General features: G+C 40.8%; 1 long non-coding RNA gene across 3 annotated transcripts in view; it reads left to right on the top strand.

The window, feature by feature from the left end:
- The window catches only part of LOC109304912, a 20,195-nt gene extending 9,584 nt beyond the window's left edge, over positions 1-10,611 (top strand). Inside the window, exons 1-2 of one of the 3 annotated variants that reach the window (XR_002099505.1) lie at positions 1,147-1,883; positions 7,142-10,611. This is a non-coding gene — a long non-coding RNA (uncharacterized LOC109304912). Of the gene's footprint in view, positions 1-1,146; positions 1,884-3,075; positions 5,137-7,141 lie in introns of those variants that run through there. The other 2 variants (XR_002099504.1, XR_002099503.1) reach the window with 2 other exon arrangements.
- Positions 10,612-13,493: the final 2,882 nt, after the last annotated feature.

The raw sequence follows: 13,493 nt of genomic DNA, 5'->3' as shown, positions 1-13,493 counted from the left end.
TTCAAAGCCTCTCTCTTTCTCTCTCGACAAGGTGAAAAGTAAAGGCTGCATCTCTTTCAATCATGGCTGAGCTGTGTGTTGATGCCTCTGAAGCAGACCAGGCTGGCGTGTGCTTCAGACTTGAGGGTCATTTGGAGGTCTCCAGAGATCTCAGGTGCTTCATTCTTCTGACTGAGCTATGGAAAATGTTTCCTAAATGAAGAAAGACCCCAATGCTGTCCCTCCAACTTCTCTTCACTTTTGAATATCCCTTCAATTAAATTGAAAAGAAAAGAGGGGGGAATGGAAAATACCTTCCATTTCCCAAGTGAGAACACCAACAGGGTTTCTTAAGGATTTTGGAGGGCCTAGGCACAGGGTTGATTGGGAGCCTCTCTGCATTTAATCACATGACACCTTGTGCCTGAGTGTACATATGAGCAAATTTGGTGTTTCACATATTTGGATTTTGGTGCATTTGTGCAGTGTACTTTGGTTCTTTCTTCATTTTACACCCCCGAACACTTGTGCCCTATATGAAGGCACACATTGCACACGTACATGTTTCAACATTGGCTGATGGGTTTGGGGGCCCGTCCAAACTGAGAACCTTAGTCCCAGGAGCCATACCTTAAGATGGCATTTGGTACCACGCAAAAAGCCCAAGTTAGATGGGGAACTTGACACTCAAAGATAAATGCCAAGGCAATGTAAGTATTGTGGCAAGAAGTGACAAGGTCCGAGAGATGTGTGAGGAGCTAAAGAAAAATCATCACCTAAGAAAAATGATGTGGTAAACAACCTGAAATGCAATGAAATAATCTACAATTACGATAATGCATGAACTCCTGTGAGAAATAAATTTTTCTTGCCTCAGAAAGGCACCAACAACTCAGTGGCATCAGCTATGAGGTAGCATCAGAAACACCAGTGCTGTGAGGAAGCCACCCTGAAGCACCAGGAATGAAAAGAAAATAAATCAGAGGAAGTGCTGTCTAGGCAAAAGCTTAAACCAGCAAGGGTGGCAAGAGCTGGAACTGGCTCAAAAGGTTGCAGCTCTAACAGGGAACTTCTAAACTAAAGGCAGAGGTGGTCAGCAAAGTTTTGCAGTGGCAGGCCAGATCCCAGCTCTGGTCTGAGGCAAGAAGGGCTTCTGGCCCAGCTGCTGCTTCTGAATCTCCTGGCCACCTGGCTGTTGACTGTCTAGTGTGGGGCCAAGCAGCTGGAGGGCTTTGTTTGGGCCATATTATTGAACAGCTGGGAGAAGCAGTGGCAGCAGCAGTAGCCAGTGGCTGTATATTGTGGACCTTAGGCAACCTTAGAGTGTGAGCAGTTGGTTCCCAATAAGACTCACCAGCCTGTTCTATAAATTCTCCTAGAGTGCCAGGAGTTCATTGTATCCCTTGCTAGGAAACTTTGATCCAAAATCAGGAACATAATTAGTCTATGGAGATGTACTATTTTCGTTCTTAAATTTCCATTATAGTAATCTTCACTCACAGAGCAGAGGTAAAAGTTCTGGAGGGGATGGTAGGTGCTCTATTGCCTCCCTGACCAAATTACAGGAACAGTGTTCACAAAGCACACTCCTTTGCATGCATCTACTTAACTAGTGACTAAAGAAACAAGGCAAATGTGGGTGTCCAGCTAAAAGACAAAGTTGCAAACACCAAGGTGGATTTATAGAAATACAGTCTGACATGGTGGAAGTATGCAAGAGTCATTAGTTTGGGAGGTTTAAACATGTAGGAAGATGTGACTTCTAACTCTGTCATCCCAAATTATTTGCTTGAACACTCCCTTTCTTTTCTCCCAGGTAATCCCCAAAAACAAAATCCAGCATGCAAATCTTGAACTGGATCTTAAGGCTGGGATATGGACACCCGCTCTTGAAGATTTCCAGGGTAGCTTGTTCCAATGTTTAAGTACCCTCACATTACTCCTTCCTAATCTCCAGCCTAAATTTCCCCTGCTGCAGTTTGAGGCCTTTGCTCCTAGTTCTGTCCCCCACAACCACAGAGAAAAGACTGTCTCAGTCCCCTTTTATAATCCCCTTGATATCTGAAGATTGTTATCAAATCCCACCCCCCAGTCTTGTCTTCTTAAGACTAAACAGTTCTACTTCTTTCAGCTTTTTCTCATAAATCCTGTTTCTCAGGCCCCTAATAATTTTGTCACTCGCCAGTCTGTCCACATTTCTTAAAGCATGGAGCCCAAAACTGGGCACAGTACTCCAAGTGGGGCCTCCTGAGTGCTGAACAGAGCAGAAGCATCACTGTCCTGGATTTGTATGAGACACTCCTGTTAATACAACCCAGTATGCTTTTGTCTTTTTTTTCTTTTTGTAATAAGAGCACACAGTTGGCTTATATTCAGCTTATGGTTTATTTGAACCCCCAGGTCCTTCTCTGCTTCACAACCTAGCCAATCATTCCCCAGTCTGTATTTGTGCATGCAATTATTCCATCCCAAGTGCAGGATATCCTTTATGTCAAACAAAAAGCTCTATCTCCAGCCTTTCTAAAAGCCTATCTGAGAGCAACCATGTAAGTGTTAACACTAAACCCAGGGAGGACTGAAAAGGTACTCAGGAAAAATTACAGTGGGGAGGATTTAAACAAAAGTTTTTAAGGGATATAAAGTCTCGGGTGCTGGAGCATAAAGCATCCTCATGAGGAGATGGGGAGGTTTCTTTCTTCAAGAGCAGATCATTCTATAATTGGCCACCATTGTTTTTTGGTACCCGTTATTACTATAAACAGGATACTAGATTAGATAGGTTATTGGTCTGATCAGGTGTAGTACCTATGAAGAAAGAAGCACTTAAGAGAAACATATTTCCTCTACAATAGAGGTTTTCAAATTATTTTAGCTGTTTATCCCTTTATCAGCAAAATATTGCTGCTATACTTCCTACACCTGACTCAGTTCTTAGGCAGAATGTTGACCACAATGTCTGCACACCAACACCATTGTACACTATGTGTTGACCAGTCAGAAACTCCACGTGCCCCATGTGCCTGTTTTATTCTAGGGCTGTGTTTACACGAGTCACTAACTGTGCAGTTGTTTCCACGCAGTCATTTAGTACTTGCATATCCATGAACCATGATGCGACACTACTATGCAGTAGTAATGAGCTACTGCACAGTCAGCATCTCATGTAGGTGCAGCCCAAAATGCCCAAATAGCAGCATCAAAAAATAAATTAAAGACCTTTCTTCTATTTTAGACTTCCCCTTCATATAGATTGCACACCTTCGTGTAAGGCTCAAACCTAGCTACAGCCATCTATGTTTCGCATCTTCATTTTGATCACTGAAATTAATCGTACCCAAGAATGAAGTCACATACCATATACAAGTTCTAACTGGTAAAAAAATTAAATCCATTTTCTTACGGCTGTGTTAAGGAGGTCAGTTTGGTGCTTTCTTGTTAACATCAGCTCCCTATTGAGTGTAAATTTCAATTCAAGGACTTTCTGCCCTAATATTCAAAGTCTTCTACAGACTGGAATTACCTGAAAGATCATCTCTACCTTGCCTTCTGCCTCACTTCTAACTCTCCCATCACAGCTATCTTTCATTGAAACGCTGGAAAATTCAGCTACTAGGAGAGGAGGTGCTCATATACGGCAGGGAAAATGTTGACAGGAATTGGACCTAGACTATGGAACACTCTCCCACAGGAGGCAAGTCTAATTGTGGAGTTCACCATTTAAAAAATAAATGCCATTTTTTTACTCAGCTTTCCTTCAACAAAGACATTACAAAGAACAGACTACATGGACTAGAGAGGAAGAACAAGGTGTTGACATTATTGTTCCTCTTTAAAATACTCAAAGGGCACTCAGAAACTGTACTCATAGGTGACATATTGGTATCCTGATGAGCAGATAGAGTGCTTTTTTAGAGAAAGAAGTATAAGTTGATAGCATCCTTAAGTGGTTATAACTCAATCTTCTTTTTTAACCAGCTGTTTCAAGTGATAGTTTTTTCAATGTGTGCCTACTAAAACTGTTACTTCAGAAAGCTAGTAAGGAATTTTCTTTTTAAACAAATAAACATATCTAGCTTTTCCATGTATTTTTAATAAACTTCATAAAATGCCCATCAACAGAAAGATAAATTTTCTTGTGGTAGCAGAGCTGGATGTGATTACTTTCTCACTAGCCCTTCTCAGACCCTGAAAGTGAATCAAGCAATGAGAGAGGGAACACAGGAGGGTGGAGTATGTTACCTCACACTTGTCAAACAGGGCTATTTTATTTTTCCCATTGAATTAAAGTCCACTTCATCCCTACCGTATAGACTCATAGAAATGTAAGGCTGGAAAGACTCTCAAGAGGCTATCCAGTCTAGCCCACTGCACAAAGGCAGGATCAAGTATATCTAGAACATCCCTGACATATGCTTATTTAACCTATTCTTAAAAAACCTCCGGTGAAGGGAGATTATGGAAGCAGCCTAAGCAGCCTGTTCCAGTGTTTTATTAATTAGAAAGCATTCTCGAATATCCAACTTAAACCATCTTCACTGCATATTAAGTTGATTTTTTCTTTTCCTTGAACAAGGAAAACAATTTATCACAGCCCTTTTTATAACAACCTGTTATTTACTGGAGGATTGTTATGTTCACTCCTTAGTCTCCTCTTTTCCAAAAGAAAAACCACCAGTTTCTTCAACCTTTCCTCATAGATCACAGATTCTTATTTTTGTTGCTCTTGCCTGCACTCTCTTTATATCTGTTTTAAGGATGGTCTCTAAAAAACTGGACACTGCTGGACAGTGTCAAATAAAGAAGAATTTACTTCTGTTTCTACAAATGACAATCTGATTAATACATCCCAGAATAAGATTATCTTTTTTGAAATCTGATCATATTGTAGGCTCATATTTAGTTTATGAGCCTACAATATGGCCACTATATGAGCCACTATAAACCCAGTTGTATCTCTGTTTAGCCAGTTATTTCAAATTTTGTATTTGAGCATTTAATTTCTCCTCCTTCAGTGTACCACTTTATACTAATCTTTATTGAATTTCATCATGTTGATTTTAAATCATCTCTCAAATTTGTTAAGATTCTTTTTGAATTCTTATCCTGTTCTCCAGAATACCTGCAACTGCTCCAAGCTTGGTATCATAGGTAAATTTTGTAAGTATACCATTGTATGCTATTCTGTATTCTTTTCCTCTTGTCATTACTAAAGTACTGGAGTGTTGAACAACTGTTCAGCATGTAATCTGTACATCTGTCACACATCGTTTGTCCTTTTACCTTTTCTCAAGGAGGAGTAAGCGTATTGTCTGGGTATGGATATGTGCATGCACACGTATGCACACTTTCAAGTGTTGTTATGTATTCATATTAGAAAAGGCTAGTTTAAGGAAATGCATCTTGTATTTGGGAATAGAAGGTGATGTGTTTTTTTAATGGATTTTGATTCCTATGGGAATCTGTTCCAGAGGCCCAAAGTGGAACCTGGGAAAATGGTTTTCTTTTTCTATACAGGCACTACCTGCTTTTACTAGAGTTCTGCTGTGTCTGAAGAGTAAAATTGTTGACTGTGGTCTTCATCTTAGAGGGTTACGTGGTCTCTTAGAACTCCATTGAGCATCCTGAACATAAGGACTAAGATCTTGAACTTGATATCCGATAGGAAGCCAAAATTGTAAGTGGAAGATAAGTCTGATGCTTTCATAGTAACCTCTGCTTCTGAAACGATTGTCTGCATCCATAATAGTAGTTTATTAAGCACTGGAGCTTCTGGAAAAAATTAATTTGGGACATAGTAGTCACAACACACAAGTACATGGAAGGTCTGTCTGTTCAGAACAAAGCACAATGGGCAAATTCTCCATGCTAGCTCCAGAAGTAGAAGCACTAGAGCTACACTAGCATCACTTTGTATCTTAAGACAATTAACAGAGCTTGTTCTTTGTTGCCTTTCAGGAAAGCATATTATCCTGTGCCTGGTGCTAAACTAATGGGCCTCTGCTTCTTAGGAGTGAGGGGTACAGCCTCTGAATCAGAACTTCCTAGATCATAAATGCTGGAGGACAAGTCGGAGAGGAAAAGGGAGAAAACCCTGGTTATGCTCAGTTCATTTTCCTTTTCAGTATTCCCACTCTGCCACTGTGGGTGCATCTACACAAGATGCTTTATTGCACATTAGGCTAATTTAATGCACAGCAAAGTGTCACTGTCTACATGTGTGTGTCAATTAGTTCACATCATTTGCTAGTACCAATACATGCAGGTACTAGAAAAACAGTGCATTAACTAATGCACTGAAGCTCATGTGTAGACACTGGTCAGGAGCAATTTGCTCCTGGTCAGCCCAGGCAGCAGGGGGTCACAACTGCTGTCCGGCTACGCCCTGATCTCTGCAGGGTAGGGGAAGTTGCCATGGCTGCATGGCAGCTCCCTCCTATCCGCAGGATCAGAGCCAGCCCCAATCATTGCCCCCTTGGAGCCTAGGCCTGATGCCAGTGCATCTTGCCAGCTCAGGGCTGGCACCCAGGGGAGCCTGGAGCTCCCCCTGGCTACTGCAGGGGGGCAAAGCAGGGCAGGAACAGCTCTGGATTGAACTGCTCCGGTCAGAAGCAAATTTGTTCCTGACAGGTGCATGTTCAGATGCATGCCTGGATACAGTGTGCCTGGATTTTCTGCATTCATTGCATGTGTAGCTATACCCTGTGTGATATAGGATATTGAGCAAGATGAACCTATGGTCTCACCCAGTAAGTGGTAGTTCTTGTGCTTCTAGTGCCAGAGTTAGCATGGACAGGAGCATGGAATACCCTTGCATGGTGTTGCCTACCAAAATTACCTGTGTAATTTTCAAAGTTTCTCTCAGAACTAGGAGCAGCAGTATAAATGTTATACCTAGATTTGGATATCTTGCATGGTAGTTAATAGCAAGAAAAGTGAAACCAAAGATTTGCTTTTTATTATAGGTTTATATAGGTTATTTAAAACCCATTCAAAGTATTTCTGAAAATCTTTAACTGGCTGGGTGTCATCATACCCAGTCAGTCATCATAATACTTCAAGCTTTTTCATAATAAAAAAAAATACAGAAAAGAATCAGCAGAGAAAAATACCCGGATCATTTCAGTTGGTTGGTTAATAATTCCTCCTTTTCTCCATTTTACAGTTGAGAGCCCCAAAGAAGAGGAATTAATGTCTTCAACACCTCTTTGCAAATCATGGCTTGGTTCCAAGGTTACAGGAAAAATCATTGTTAAAGCCAAGATTAGAACTTGAAGGATTCTGATTCAAGAGTGTTTACACTCTTACAATCAACAGCCCACACCAATCTCTCATGGTAATAGGTAGCATACAGTCTGTGCAGGAGTACTTGGTACCAGCCTATATTAATATACGAAGAGTATGACAAATGTATTAACAGTGAAAAATGTTTTATTTCCTTCTAAAGTTACAGCTACAATTTATTGCACATCAGTACAAGTGAAACATATACAGTGACTATAATCACTTTCAAAATAAAACACTAAAATTATTGTTTTGGACATTTTAATTGAACATTTTACTTGTCACTTAATTTTTAAAAGATAGTTTAACAATAGGTAGGCAGCCACAATCGACACTCTTACTGTTTTTCAAATGACATTTCTCTAGCACAGTAAGAACAATATTGACCATATACAGACTTTACTCTTTGAAATCCCTCTCTCCTCATTTTTTTTGTCCATTGATGACCAACCTTCAGCCTTATCTCTGAAGAGGTGTACAGCTCTGTTGCACTGAAAAACTGCATGGAAACCTGTCAGAAGCTAGAAATCCAACTCTAATTTGCATAAGTCACTTCCATATTTTATATGAAAAGCAATTGTGCACAACTATAATATTTGCTTTTACTTCCTTAACAGTTGAACGGAAGTTGCCTGGTGTTTGAGTTAATCAACAATAAAACTATATGGCTGATCAGCTTCATCTTCATCCTTTGACTGTGAAGGTGGGAGTGGCTGTATGTTTAATTTTATGATGATATAGGTCATATTTAGCTCTTAAGTAGCATGATCAGTATGAATGCCTTGTAGAGTGCCAATTTAAAGGAATGGAACACAAGTTCTCTTGTGATTTTATATAATTAAAATGAAACCTACAACATTTTAGTATGGAAAGTAGTACCTACATTAAGATTGGCTGTAAGGAAACAGAATTTTACTTATTTTATAATAGTAGTGGTAACTGTTGAACGCTACTTTGTATCTTAAGACAATGAACACAGAGCTCATTCTTATTCAATACACATGTTTCTGCATGGTTTACAGGACAATGGATCAGTTTAATCTTTGCTATAGTAACTTATTCAACTTGCACTTAGAGGGCCACACCACGGATGAATTTCGGCCAATGTTTTTTTTATTTTCCCCATCAGAACATTCTGCACAATCCTGCTATTTTTTAAACATGCAACTTAAAATGCATAGCTTTGCTTTTCACAAGAACAGAAAAAATATATTTTTAGAAAGTGTATTAAAATTATGTTTAAACAAACTATGCACACCTATTCTAAGATCTACACAAAAGTTGTTGAAAACTACATTTAATTCTGCATATTTCTTTTGATTTTCTTAAATAACAGCTAAAATACTTTTGTTAAGGCATAACAAAAGTTCTGGATGATGCAATAAGTAAATGTTGAAAGGGAATTAGTGACAGCAGTGAATCAATTAAAATATAGCCAAGCATCATCATATTTTGGTCAAGTGGCCGTATGTTTGTTAAATTTGTAATTTAAAATATCTCCTAAACTCACTTCTTGACGCCCTGAAGAATTATCATCTCAGGGAAGAGAGTGGAGCAGGAAAAGGCCTATTTCTACCTGGTGCCACTTTTTATGGGCATCATTGACATCGACTAGCCAGGTGCTCATAAATGCTGGGAAGGCCAATACTAGTCCTCCTAAGAGATAAGAGGTAAGTTTTTTCTTGAGGCTGTGAAAATAGAGAAGGGAGGGAAACAAAGAGGGGATGTGTTCAAGCCAACAAGTCAGAAGATGATTTTCACCAAATGTTTTTAAAAGATTTGAGAAAGGCAAGCTGAGACTCAAGATCAGAGATGAAGAGCCTAATAGCTGACACAGAAAATAACAGTTGTTGTTTAGGAGGCTTTTTTACTTATTCATTTTGCCACACTATGTTAGGGAGGCTTATAATTAACTTTTCCCGAGTCTTCTACCATCAAAGCAAACAGCAGAGACACTGGAAAATTTTGGTAATTTTCAAAATGTTCCCCTTCAAAATACCATACAAAATTCAAACAGCTCATAAATTACAATAAGAATTTGAAATTAATCCTCTCAGAGATTTTTTAAAAATAGCTGTGATCCCTTTTAAAATGAAAAGCCAGGTCCAGCTTTAAGTACGGTGACGCTTCTGCTCCAAAATTGTATAAAGTGAAAGGGGAAACTCCCCCAAATGTGGGGCCTTATCCTGGAAACTCTTGCTCCCATACCTAAAGTTCATTCGCATGACTTCACTGAAACTACTGAGTAGTAGTACACATGGTAGTTTTTGCAAGATCAAGGCCTTGTTTTGTACAACACAATCAAGGTAATTTCTACAAGGTCAGAAAGCTGTAATGAGAGGAAGTGAAATCCTGGCCAGTTATATCTGGAATCAATTAAGTGTTTTCTGCATTTTTCAGATGGTGCTTGTCCTTCTATTTAACGTCAGCTCAACCAATTCAAGTTACTAACAAAATAACAACTGGACAATGCATATGACACACTACCTTCGCTTCAAAATTGGCTGTAATACAAAATAAGGAATGGGAGGAAAACTTGTCAAAAATTTGAGTTTAAAGTGAACCTGTTTTCCCCCTTAAATGATAAACTGGCCAACAATCTTATGGATGGGCTGGCATAATTTCAGGTTCTACACAACTTGTTTTGGGTGTTGTATACTTGTATGAAAAGCAAATGAAAAGTGAAGAGGTGTTCAAGCTAACAGGTTACCCCGAGTCAACTATGTTGCTTTGCACTTTCAACCAACATGTTGGGATACACGTTTGGAACAAAGTAAAATCTTACTGGATTTTTCATACTTGATGAATTTAAGCTGAAACAAAGTCTAGCACTAGCCAACTGGATTCATTCTGGAGAATGAGCCCTATTCAATGAAAAATAGACCTTACTGAATCCTTCCTCCCTACAGCCCTTTTCCCACAATTTAACATTAGTAAAGTTAAACAAGTCTTGTGTAAAAAGAGATCATATTGTAAGTCAGATTCAGGGACACAGAATAAGATTTTAGTTAAATTCACAGGAAAAATGGATTAATTAGTATTGGAAGCTAGAACTAGTAAAAAAAAAAATCCAATAAAACAGGCTTTCACAATGGATTTTTTAGGGACAAAAATTCCATTTTGGCCTTTTTTCTGTCTTTTGTTAGTTTTTTGATAAAATTTTAAGTTTTTAAATTTCATTTTCAGAAAAATCTTACTGTCTTTCACTTCTTCCCTCTTTCATATGAGAAAAAAGCCAAATGGAGCATTTCCCCTCCATTGAAACATAATTTAAAATTGTTAAAAGCTAAGCATTTTGACTTTAAATATATTCAGAAAAAATAAGATTAATGAAATCTGTTCAACAAAAAATCTTCCTTCCCTTTTCAAAAAATAAACTTTACGCTACTAGGAATTAGTACTTATATGACTGTGTCCCTCAGCCTTCAGATGAGCAAAACCCCCATGGGAATTTTCTCTGAATACATAGCATAGAATCTTTCATTTAGTAACAAGGTAACTCGGAAGGAAAACATAGAATTGCCCACAAAAAGTGGTTATTATAAACATTAAAGGAAAATGAAGGAAGGAATTAAAATGCCCAAAAGGACATTAAGGAAGGAATTAAAACGTCCTTCAAAGAGTCTGAAAAAGTAGACCCCCAAATAAGCTCGTATAGTTCTGTATTGTGTACTTCCGTGTTACCATGTGCATGAGTAAAAGCCAGCTGTTGCCATGGTTATTATATTACAGTAGAGTCAGATCTCATACAGACAGTACTGTAATGGAGAAGAGACTCACCTTTGACCTGCCTCGTTGCAACCCAGCCTCAACTGGGTGACATTCTTCAAGAGTAGTATGGTTACTGCTCTTTCTGGCAAGGGATCTCGGGCCATGCCCACAGGAATGGGTTAATCCCTAACAAGTCAAGCTGTCTTTTCTCAGCCTTTTAAAAAGCTATGAACACTTGACATGGTTTATGTTTACCCCAGCAGCAACAAATTCACCCTAAGACCAATTATGGCTAAAATTGTCATGCTTTCAATGCTTGCCTTAACTTAATGCAGAGCCTGTTTGTTTCCCCTGCTTTCAGATGTGCAACCTACTTATTTTTATGTAGCTGCCACACAATGATTTGCTCCAGCTTTATGATTCAACCTTTGCCTCTCTGTTCAAGTGTTTAGACCTCAGTTTCTAAGACAACATCTTTTTAGAGAAATATATATCATTTAGGAAAAAAATATTCCGTCCTCTGGGAAATGTAATATTTTTGCATTCTTTCAGAGCATGTTTCCACGGAAAACCCAAAGAAGCAACATGCCCTGTATGTGAACTTGGCTCACAGACTGCAATATTCAACCTGCTTCCTTGACTTAATGGTTTTTATATATGTATAAACCACTAAGGTATATGGATATACATAAACAAACCATGGTATCAGCATTATCACAGCAGCTCTCACATGTTCTTAACAGGCTTGTGCCCCATTGTGCTGGTCACTATATAAATATATTTAAAAAGATGCTGTCCCAGTATGGCCTAGGAGTCAGGTACTCAACTCCCATCAAAACTCACTGGAATTTGGGAGCTTAATTCCTTCAGACTCCTCCAAATCAAACTGGGATCAGGCTGTCTTCTAATATATCTCCATACAGTGTTAGCACAGTAAGGCCCAATTCTTAAACGGCAGCTTCTAAAACTTTTAACATATTCAGAGAAGATAGTAAAACATAATCTTTCCTGTCTAATTAGGTAGGTTGTAGTTGATAATATGAGACAGATTTAGCAACTCACTCCAACAGTAGCAGCTTCTACTTTTTCCTTTAATGACTTACAATTCATGTCATGGTCTGTATGGAAGACAACAGCATCACCGCAGTCTGTTAAACTGAGGTAAAAAGACTTTTTGAAAATAAGTAGGTTTGCATTTCTGTTTTATTTAGAAATAGTTTTTGGGATTGGGTTTGTCGTTACAGAGCAGGGTTCGTTCGTGACCATTATGCAAACAGCAGTAGAGACACTGGACTCAGCAGCTGTAGAGGAGACTTGCAGTAGGAAGGACTGAATATTTTGCATCATCAAGGGAAGCAAGCAGCCTCAAACACAGGGGATTTAGGAGTCAGCCTCATGACGGAGCTGTGACAGTTTGCATGAAAAGAAACGTCTCGGAAAGACTTTCAACCATGTCTTTCAAACCCTGCCACAAAGGGGAAAAGAAAAAGTGTGTTTGCAGCCGCCTTCAAAACTAGCTGCAAACGGAGGGGACCCCAACCGCCCCCCCCCACCATGGAATCCGAGTGCGCAGGGCTGCCTGGGGGACTTCAGCCAAGCATCGCATCAGGAAAATACAGCCCACCGTATAATACGAATACAACTACTTTTATATCAAACAAAAGGGATATGGGTACACATAAATATGCCATGGTATCCCCATTATCACAGCAGCTCTCGCATATTCCTAATAGGTTTGTGCCCCATTGTGCTAACCCCAGCAAGGAAAGCTGCAGGAGGGAAACCTGAGGGAGGGAGAGCGGTGAAGACAGGCCCTGACCCAGGGCATCCAGGAGGCCAGACATAAAGCGGGGGCCAGACATAAAACAGAGCCCAGTGCCTTTAGAAGCGGGGGGAAAGGTGGGGGGATCCGACATAGGCATGGAACAGGCCTGGCCCCGGCCAGCCCCAGCTCTTAGGATCCCATGAGGAAAAAAAAAAAAGAGCCGGAGGCTTTGCCCTTCCTGCCAGCGTCTCCCGCAGCTCCTCCCCCCCCAGTTGGTGCACAGCACCGCGACCCCTGCCCCTTCGTCCCCGGGGAAATCCCCTGTCCCCACCCAGATGACACGCGCGCGCGGTCACGCACTCATCCCCCCGCGGTTCCTCACCTCCCCGCGCCCCGGGATTCCATCCCCCTGCCCAACGTTCCACTCCGCCTCTGACGCCACCGTGACAGGGCTTTCCTTTCCCTGACGGTAATTTCCCGGCGGCGCCGATTGGCTGCGGCTGCCGACCAATGGCAAGGGCGCGACCCCTCCCCCCGCCTCCCTCCTCCAGCCGGTGCTGGGCTGGCGCGGCGCGGGCAGGTTGGCGGGTCCCCGGGGAGGGGGCGGCAGCGCGGAGGTGGGGGAGGGGGCAGCAGCCGGCACCAGGTGGCCCCGGGCTCATCCCGTAAATGCACGAAGAGCGCCGCACCACCACCGAAAGCCACGGAGGCGGCCGGGGCACGGAAAAGCTCGGCCGGCCGCGGGCCCCCTGCCCTG

This window comes from Gavialis gangeticus, unplaced genomic scaffold (genome assembly GCF_001723915.1).
Source record: "Gavialis gangeticus isolate Ggan-Ray unplaced genomic scaffold, GavGan_comp1, whole genome shotgun sequence".
Lineage (NCBI taxonomy): Eukaryota > Metazoa > Chordata > Crocodylia > Gavialidae > Gavialis > Gavialis gangeticus.
The sequence above is the reverse complement of the archived record's forward strand: the minus strand, read 5'-3'. Positions and strand labels throughout refer to the sequence as shown.